This window comes from Panicum virgatum, chromosome 2N (genome assembly GCF_016808335.1).
Source record: "Panicum virgatum strain AP13 chromosome 2N, P.virgatum_v5, whole genome shotgun sequence".
NCBI lineage: Eukaryota > Viridiplantae > Streptophyta > Magnoliopsida > Poales > Poaceae > Panicum > Panicum virgatum.
Genome location: NC_053146.1, coordinates 37,288,820 through 37,299,036, shown reverse-complemented (window position 1 = coordinate 37,299,036; position 10,217 = coordinate 37,288,820). Strand labels below are relative to the sequence as shown.

Genomic DNA, 10,217 nt, shown 5'->3' with positions numbered 1-10,217 from the left:
AGAGAGCAGCGTGGATTCGAACCCGGGGCATGGCGATAAGACTCAGGTGGCCTACCAATGAGCCAGGCCTTTGTTTGTGGTGACGTTGGATAATAATTGTTTTATATACTAGTGTTGTGACGTGGCCCTACAATGAAGAACTGATGTGTGATTCATCTTTTTCTTTTTGATCCGGAATTAAATTTTGTAATTAGTATTTATTCCTCATATGAACTCCAAATTTGATGGTTCTTTTTTCTGAATTTTTGTAAAATCAGGATCTTTTATTTAGTGGCTTTTGTTTGTATGTTAATTATTATATCTTGATTGTTTTCGTAATACATGTTTTATTCCAATTAAATAGAGAATTGAAAAACATGTTTTTGCATAACAATTGCTAATGTAACTTGATATTTTTCAATGTTATGGTCAACATAAGGTGGTGTCTAAATTTGAGGTGCATACAAGTTCGAACATGTTATGAGTTATTCAAATCTCAAAGTTTGACTTGAGATATATGAAACTATGTGAGAGAAGTATCCATTTGTGAACAATGTATAGTGACATACTATTAGAACTACTTGATTTTTTTATGGGAAGCTAAACGACCAAAATTATGTTGTCATTCCAATTTGTAGAATTTTCAGACCAAATTTAGATATTATTATAATTATTATGTGCCAATTTAGATGTAGAAGTTTGAATTGTCCCTAGAAGACAATTGAGTTTTTCATATATTTTTAGTATATGAGCTAAAATAGAATATATGATCTGAAATATAATTTTTTTGCTTTTTTTTAATCTTATTTGAGCTAGACATAGTTAAATTTGAAATTATTTTTGATAAGCACATAGAAACTCATTTAAACTATAAATATAGCAAACCAGTTCTGTAACTGTTGAGATTCATACGCAACAACTTAGATGTAGTATATTACTTTTTAAAAAATATATTAGAGTATACAAGATATATTGTTTTACAATTTACATCACAAGGTGCTTTAAATTAAAAAAATAAAATAAAAAATATTAAACGGTGAAGTCTATTGAGATGGGTCTGATTTCGGCCCATCTAATTGCGATAAATATGGGCTGTTTTTCAGCAGCCCACTAGGCCCAATAATTCTTGACCATGCATCTCCGATCCAACGGTTTGAATCATACTCTCATGTTATAAAAGAGAGTCACCGGAGCCACGCTGAACCCTACCTCCTCTCCCTTCTCCTGTTGTTCCCTATGGTGGCGGCGGCTTCTTCCCCACTTCCTTCCAAATCCTCCTCTCTCCCTTCCTTCCTCAGATCTGCACGGGGCGAGCTCCACCGGCCGGACGAGGGCCGGGCTAGCTGGAGTCCGGCGAGCGGCACCCTCCTCTCTCCCTTTCCCCCGTCAAGATCGCTCCTCTCTCCCTCCTACTTCAGATCCGCGGCGCGGCCGGCACGGCGTGCACGGGCGAGGCCGTGGGGCGGTGCGGGCCCGGCAACGGTGCGGCGCGAGCAAGGCTGGAGGCGCAGCGGAGCGTGCATGCACGGGCGGAGTAGCAAGCGGCGCGTGCAGGTGGAGTGCAGGACGTGCGTGGCGGCGGTGTGTGCGAGACACGGGCGGAGGAGAGAACGTGCGGCGCGCAGGAGACGCGCGTTGCTCGGGCGTGCTCAGGAGCGACGCGGCAAGGCGGCACCACCATGTTGTTGTCACTTCTCCTTGGTCCCTACCCAAATTGATGGGGTTCCTCACGAGGAAGCAAGGCTGACATGACATTGATGAAACACCATGGCTAATGGTTAGTATCCAGACTTCAATGATTCAGTTTGTTCAGATATTACAGATCCAGTTTGGTCACTTGGTTAGCTCTGTTTTGCTATTCTGTAGGTTCGTTAGTTCAGCACCTGCGATTCATAACTGGATGTGAATCACTCACGTTTTGTTCTCATCTGTGCAAAACACGAGTGGATTGAGGTCTTTGCTTTCTTGTAGGTAAAATGGAAAGCTCTTGATGCTCAGATCTATTTTTTTTTGCATGTTGGTTCGTTCTCTTAGATGCAGATTGAAAAAATGTTTCCATTTTGTGCTTAGATGCTATCTTGTTTTCAACATACAAGGAAACATGTGAGGCTAGCCATGTTGCTTCTTATCCATCTGTCTTAATGCAAGCATGATTCTTTTCCTTGAATGAAGAAACAGTAAATCTAATTTAATCACTTGCTGTTTGTGACATGTCAATTTATTAATCAGTTTGAGTACTTATTTGATGCTTCCCATCTATTGAAATGTTTGAAGCTTATTTACCAGAGCTGCTTATTTGATCTAGCATATTTGAAGCTTCAAATAAAAATGTTTGTCTTCAATTTACTTTGAAGAGACATGTATGTCTGTAATTACCATCTTTCTTTTGAGCAGCCAATCTTTTTGGTTCCCTGCAATTCTCAAAAGTTAACTATGCGTTGACATTAATTTCTGCAGGTGATTTAAAGGGTTAAAGAACTAGCTGTTAGAATAGAAGAGAAGCCTCGTAGAGAAGAAATTATTGCTAGCCAAATATGCTGCCACAACACTCTCATCAAAACTAATAGGTGGTGAAAAAGAATTCTTTGCTTCCTTGGTTGCTGGTACTTGTCTGTTGTTGGTGGTGCTATTTGTTGTTTCTGGTGCTGTAGTTGGCTTATGTGCCATAGTGAATCTGTTGTAAAGCTAGATGAAAGCATGCATGTGATCTAGGCCGGAAAACTATGTATTATGGGGTGGTGATGTGCTGCTGTTCTAAATTTGATCATTTTGAATCTGTAATCCTGGTCAAATTGGTTGATAAATCTTGCGGGCTGAATTAATCATTTTGATAAATGGGCTTTTCTTGTTGGCTTGTATATGGGCAGAAAAATTGGCCCATCAAAGTGGGCCAGTTCTAAATTGGACCCATTAACAAGTGGGCTATGTAACCCAAAAAACCATATGCCACGTCAGCAGCCACATCATTGTCGACGTCATCATCCACATCATCAGTACCTGCCATGTCACCAACTGCGTCATCATCCATGTCATCAAAATTATCCACATCAATAGCCATGTTAGTTGCCATGTGGCAACATTTATGATGTTTTTTTTCGTCACAGGAACTAGGCCTGGGCTGGGCTGTTATGGGCTCATGAGCAACCTATGACGATTAAGAAATGTCACGGATTGTGCTGATCCGTGACGATTTTGCTAAAATCATCACCCAATTTAATCTGTGACGCTCAATACATGACGCTATCTGAAATCATCACAGACATTGTTTTATGATGTTTTTTTGGTGATCCATGACGAATTCTTTCCGTCACTGATTAAATGGTTTCTTGTAGTGAGCCTTTCCTGGATGATAGTGCACTTCTAGATCATAGTCCTTTATCAATTCTAGCCAGCGTCTCTGTCTCATGTTGAGATCAGCTTGGATGAAGATATACTTGAGGCTCTTATGGTCAGTGTAAATGTTACAATGAGTTCCCATAAGATGATGTCTCCAGAGCTTAAGAGCATGTATGACAGCTGCTAACTCCAGATCATGTGTTGGATAGTTCTTCTCATGATTCCGGAGAGCTCTTGATGCATAAGCGATCACCCGGTTGTCTTGCATAAGTACACAACCAAGTCCCATACCAGAAGCATCACAATAGACATCAAAAGGTTTGGTACTGTCCGGTGTAGCCACCATTGGAGCAGTAGTTAGTCGTGCTTTGAGAGTTTGAAAGGCTTCTTCACATTTATCATTCCAAACAAATTTCACTCCTTTCTTTAATAACTTCGTCATAGGCTTGGCTATTCTGGAGAAATCAGGAATGAGTCGACGATAGTATCCAGCTAAACCGAGAAAACTGCGAATCTGATGGACTGAAGTAGGAGGTTTCCAATCCATCACTTCTTTCACTTTAGTTGGATCAACCGATATACCTTCACTAAAGATAGTATGGCCCAAAAATTTCACACTATCCAGCCAAAATTCACACTTGGAGAATTTGGCATAAAGGTGATGATCTCGTAATCGTTGAAGAACGATGCATAAATGCTGAGCATGATGTTCTTCATTCTTGGAGTAGATCAAAATGTCGTCGATGAACACCACGACGAATTTATCAAGCTCCGGCATGAAGACTGAATTCATCAGGTACATAATGTATGCCGGGGCATTGGTAAGACCAAAAGACATAACCAGATACTCATAGAGTCCATATCTGGTCGAGAAAGCTGTTTTCGGAATGTCACAGGGCATGATCTTTATTTGATGGTAGCCAGAACGAAGATCGATCTTAGAGAAAATCTTGGCTCCAGCTAACTGATCAAACAGGATATCAATGCGGGGAAGAGGATACTTGTTTTTAATAGTGACCGCATTGAGTGGTCGATAGTCAACACATAGCCTCAAACTGTTGTCCTTTTTCTTCACAAACAGAGCTGGACATCCCCATGGTGAAGCACTAGGACGAATAAAACCCTTGTCAAGATGGTCTTGAAGTTGGATTTTCAATTCTGCCAACTCATTTGGAGGCATATGGTACAGCCTCTTAGAAATAGGGGCAGTACCGGGTTGAAGCTCGATAACGAATTTGATATCTCTATCAGGGGGCATTCCAGGCAAGTCATCTGGAAATACATCCGCATACTCACACACAACAGGAATATCTTCAATGTTAATTTCTTTTATGGCATAGGCACAAGAGTTGAAGCACTCTCGTTGTGGCAGATAGAGTATGGTGGCTCCTTAACAAGGTGAATCTATCTCGATAGCTCGGGAAGAGATATCTAACAGTACTTTATGTCTAGCCATCCAATCCATGCCCAAAATAACATCCATGCCTTCTAAGTTCAACAAGATCAAATCTGTCTTTATCAATTTGCTACCCAACTTAATTGGCACATGTCTAATGATTTGATTGCAAGCTATCTTCCCACCAGGGGTTGCTATCATGTAAGATCTCTTGGTATGACAAAAATCCAATCCTACCCTTGCTCCAAATTTGGCACTTATAAAACTATGAGTTGCACCAGAATCAAATAATATGACTACGGGTTTATTGTGGATAGAGAAAATACCCGACATGACTGGTGCTCCTTCGGGAAGCTCTGCTAGAGTAGTGAAATTAACTCGCCCCTGTCGGACTTGCACCATTTGCTTCTTGCCCTTGTCCTTGTTGTTCTGGTTGGAGTTCTGCCCTGGATAAGACTTCTTGGGTTGCAGGCAATTCTTGGCGAAATGGGAAGTACTGCCGCAATTGAAACATCGATTGTCGCCGTTCCCGCGATTGAATTATGGTGCATTTGGCCTTGGGCCAAACTGCTGTGGCTGCTGAAAGACTGGAGGTCTGAATCCTCCCTGTTGCTGAGGCGGCCTAAAAACAAACCTGCCCATTGGGGTATTTCTCTGTGGAGCTCTTGGTGGAGTATTCTGCACCAGACGATACCTCGGTGGCTGAGTACTCGAGAGTCCCGTTGGTGCCTTTCGCTTCTTCTCGGTGCGGTGCGTGGCGATGCAATCTTCTTGAGTAGTGACCATGTTGACCAGCTCATTATAAGTATCTGGCTGAACAAGGTTCAGGCGTTCCTTGAGCTTGGTGTTGAGGCCACGACAAAAACGGTCGCACTTCTTGGCATCAGTATCCGCATGATGGCCTGCGTACTGGCACAGGTGATTGAAGGCCTGTGCATACTGAAGAACAGTGCGGGTCCCTTGATTCAAAGCCAAGAATTCATTCAACTTCCTCTCAATCAGTCCCTCAAGGATATGATGTGTCCTAAAGGCATTCCGGAATTCCTCCCAAGAGATAACATGTCCAGCAGGCTGCATTGCACAATAGTGATCCCACCAAATGCGAGCGGTGCCACGAAGCTGCTGGGCGGCGAACTGAGCCTTGTTCGCATCAGCACAAGGTACTGCTAGCAAAGCAAACTTGGACTCAATAGTACGGAGCCAAGCATCGACGTCCAATGGTTCATCAGTCCGGCTGAACAGCGGGGGTTGGGTACCAAAGAATTCCTGGTAACCCGCTGGTTACTCTTCACGTCCTCCACGCTGCTGCTGGCGTGGCGGATTCTGCTGCCCTTGCACCAGCTGCGAAGCAATTCAATTTGCATGGCCATTAGCTCGGCCAGATTCGGCGGTGGTGGCGGTGGCTACTGAGATCCACTGCCAGTTTCACAGCTGAAGCCTTCAGGCGATCCACGGGTATGACCAACCATCTGTAATTATGGAAGATATCCATTAGATACATTATCCTTGCTCCCAAAATCAATGGTATGTGCAATGATCATACATTGGACAGCAAAACAAAATCAGCAGAATTTAACAAAATGCAGTGTAACACAATATGCATAACACATATTTGCTCAACCAACATAGGTCAAAATTGGTCAGCTGTTAGATAACTTCATACTCTACCATTTCGGTATTCAACTCTAGAAGGAAAACAGTAAGGAAGGTAACCTAAAAATTTACTTTTCGTCGTTCAGCAAGGATCATGATAGTGTTTTGACTATAAATATAGCTACACAGATCCAAATAGTCTAAAATTTGGTGAGCACCCACGTTACATAATTTGCAACAACTTTGGTATTCATCAAACAGCCTGAAAATGCATAGATGAAGAGATAAAAATTCGGTTAGCAGAAAGGTCATGATTTCTAAACTGGTAGTCACTACTTATATTACATCCAAGGTAGTCTTTATATTACAAACCTAGCATCACACTTCCTTACCACATATGCTACAACAAGTGGTACTCCTTCCTAGGGCTATTTTACAACATTTCATTTCCCTATTTACATATACTACAACAAGGAAAATCACATGCTATCTAGGACAATCCTAAGATGCCTAGAAGTCATCGAGGTTGCCCACAGAGGAAGCACTGTCAGAGGAAGAGTCGTCCGGCTGAGGGTTAGCCTCGGCAGGCGCGTGCTTGGAATCTATCTCTGAGACTCCCTCAATCTCCTCTGGGTCTTCTTCTTCTGCTGCAGGCTCGGCTAGGATAGCTGGGGGCATTGGCTGCTCATGTAGCATACCAATATGATCTATAGCATCACCCAGCTCCATTTGGAGCTCGTGAACCTGCTCCTGAAGAAAAGCAATCATCGTGTTGCGCTGCACTATTTCAGCACCATGCTCCAGAACCTGAAGCTCGTACTGTGCAATGGCGTTATCTCTCCCAGCAGCAGCCTCATTAAGCCCCTGAATCTGAGTGTCTCACCTGATTCATGTGCCTCTGTTGAAGGGCCTGATAGCGGTATTGGGCATTCATATACCTAATCACCGCCTGGATAGTCTCATCAGCCACATCTCCAGATAAGTGTCCAAAGTGGGTGGTCCTGAAGGGCCACTCTGCGATGCCAGCATTGACTGCCGGAAACAAGCCAAAAGGATAAGCGGCCACTTCATTCGAATGGTGCTCACAGAAGGTGGGAATAGCTTTGAGGGCTGCTGCCTCAAAAGCGTCCACAAGGCGATATCCAACCGCCTCAATCTCAATAGGTAGCTAAGCCAATGTGGGGTGCTGAGGAATGGTCATGGTGGCACTGCACTTCTGTACTCCATCCTCAGAAAACTATTGTCCCTTGTACCAGGGTGGTTCTGGGTAGTGGAAAATACGAAGCGTATCTCACAAAATCCTAGGAAAGCCCTCCCAGTACAGGCAATCAGTATGAGCATATCCATCATCATCCCAGAAGATACTCGGAAGGTCCGCCATCTGAATCAAAAAGATTCAAATGTGAGTTATATGATTATCTCAAGACCTCTCAAATAAAGCTTTTAAGAAGACTGTGGAAAAATGTGATTCTGATTCAAAAGATTATATGGTTTCACAAGACTCAGGAAGTAAACAAACCACAATTGGTACTGGTTCATCTTTTGAGATTCTATGGAACAAAAAGATCATTATGACATCAAGATGGGGCTAAGGATGAAGTCATGACTCAATTCCATCTTTTACCTCCAAGAAAGTCTAAGTGTTTCAACAAACATGCTCCTAATATCAAGTTTTAACCCAACTTATTGTTTAATCATACTAAGACATATTCATGAAGATCCACGCTAGAAATTCCTTAAAAAGACTCCTGTAACAATTTCAAATCCTTGGAATCAAACCAAACATCATCAAACTATGCATGCACGTTCTATTCGCCCTCACAAGATAAACAATTGCCAACTATTGTTGGGCTTACGCGGTTAGTACGGTGGCATAACATAAATACGTCTCTCCCTATAATATCTAGTAGATAAATTCTAACTGTTCTTAACTTATCGAATCGCGGTTAGTGTACCTGTAGAAGATTGACAGAACATATATATGCATTGAACCTTTCATGCCAGCACTCATGAAAGTGTTCCCACACATTACCACTCACTATAGAAGCGGCATCCATGCGTCCAACACTGCATGGACAGTGCTCATACGCTACCCGGCAACGTATTCACGGGGTACTTTTACTCCCAATATAATCGACCGATGGTCAGTATATTGGCAGTAGCTCAAGTTGGCCACTGCTTGAGCACAGCGTTCGGTTCGCATTGCCGACGGGAAGGTCAGACTCCCTCCGCTGACTGAGTATACTTTACTCCCAATATAGTAAACTAATAGTTGGTATATTAGTAGTACCTCAAGTAAGCCACTGCTTGAGGGCAGCGTTCGGCTAGCATCACCGACGGGAAGGTCAGACTCCCTCAGCTGACTGAGGATCCTTACCTTCTTACTTTAGCATAGGTGCGTTGTTACAGAATTTAAAAGATTGATTGTGCACAAAAGTAAGGTTTGACAGAAATGTAAAGTGCTGGAAGTCAGATATAATTAAACCATAAGTAGATAGCCACCTAGTAACTCCCATAAATTTCCCTAGGGCTTTACATTCTATGCACAATCCTTAACGAAACCAATGTAACTTTATAAATACTTTGTTGGTCCAATTTTATACGAAAATCAATTTTTAAGGTTCCAACACCTCTGGTGTACACTTGCAGCTCAGATACCAGCTGCGGCAGAACCACCTGAATTATCCCGGCTCAAGTGCACTGGCCATCACCATAAAGGCAACACCGACTCAAACGCACTTCAAACGGAACAATTCTTGGTCTGTCGGGTAACGTCCCGATACAACCACCAGATCTCGGATCGAACAAGCATACCCCGCACGAAGGCAAGTCCAGAGATATTACAACCATATATTTTACAACACAGGCATAGTAGTTATTACAACAAGTTCAAAGTATTATTACAGATCCAAACTCAGTAAAACGTTATACAAAATATAAGTTTAAAGTTCAGAGTTTAAGCAGCGGAAAGAAAACACGACGGCTACAACACGTCACAAAAGGATACCAAGCTAGCCCAAGCAAGGTATCACTCGTCGGGGTCATTGCCGGCCGGAGACGGATCCCACTCTACGGACCAGCCAAAGGGCAAAGAGCAGGGCCAAGTCAGACTAGCGGTCTGGTCCTCAAAACTCATACCTGAAACAAGATTCAACAGCAAGGTTTAGTATACTAATACTCAGCAAGACTTAACCGTCAACAGATATACTTAGTCCACTTAACTAGACTATGCAGGGTTCTAGAAGGCTCTGGGTTTTCCTTTTGCTGAAATGCAACAAAGAGTAGGTCCTTAATTTCACATTTTAGCTTTCAATATTCTTGTTGATTAACCATTCTATGTAAGCAACTAATTCTAATCAACCATGGTAGAACTTTAGTCAAACATCAAGATTGATCATAATAATATTACTCTTATTACTTTGTGTGGCAAAGGGATCAAGTAGTCTCAATATCCGTGAGAGACGGACAATTCGAATCGGATTTTCAACCTTGCAAGGTAAACCTAACACACACGTTTAGAACACCGTCAGGTCATTCCCAAACAACTGTTGACCTTTCATTCCGGCTTGTGGATAGGGTCACTCTCCCCGACTACAGGGCGCCAACTTCCTCCCTGCACCCGTGGTGTTGCGCAACATAAACATAAAAACCTATCTTTAAGAGAGAGTGAAAGGTATATCCACTCACCGGTCCGATCAGCTACTAGGCTTACCGCGTACCATATTTACGGCATGTGGCTAGTACGTTCAAACACTTAACCACCGCTACCACACACCGCGACCTTAGCAGAATTTATCAACACAGACGGGGTCTCACCCAAGGTCATGATATCGAACATGACCCCGTCCGACGTCCTTATAGTGATTGCAGGTAAAAGAAAACAAGCAACTCCTATTAAGCTCGCAAGTGAGAG

General features: G+C 42.7%; 1 long non-coding RNA gene across 1 annotated transcript; it reads left to right on the top strand.

Annotated features, from left to right (window-relative positions):
• The first annotated feature begins 1,614 nt into the window (after positions 1-1,614).
• LOC120658812 lies at positions 1,615-2,107 on the top strand. Its single transcript, XR_005668853.1, has 2 exons — positions 1,615-1,756; positions 1,846-2,107. It is a non-coding gene; the product is annotated as an uncharacterized LOC120658812 (long non-coding RNA).
• Positions 2,108-10,217: the final 8,110 nt, after the last annotated feature.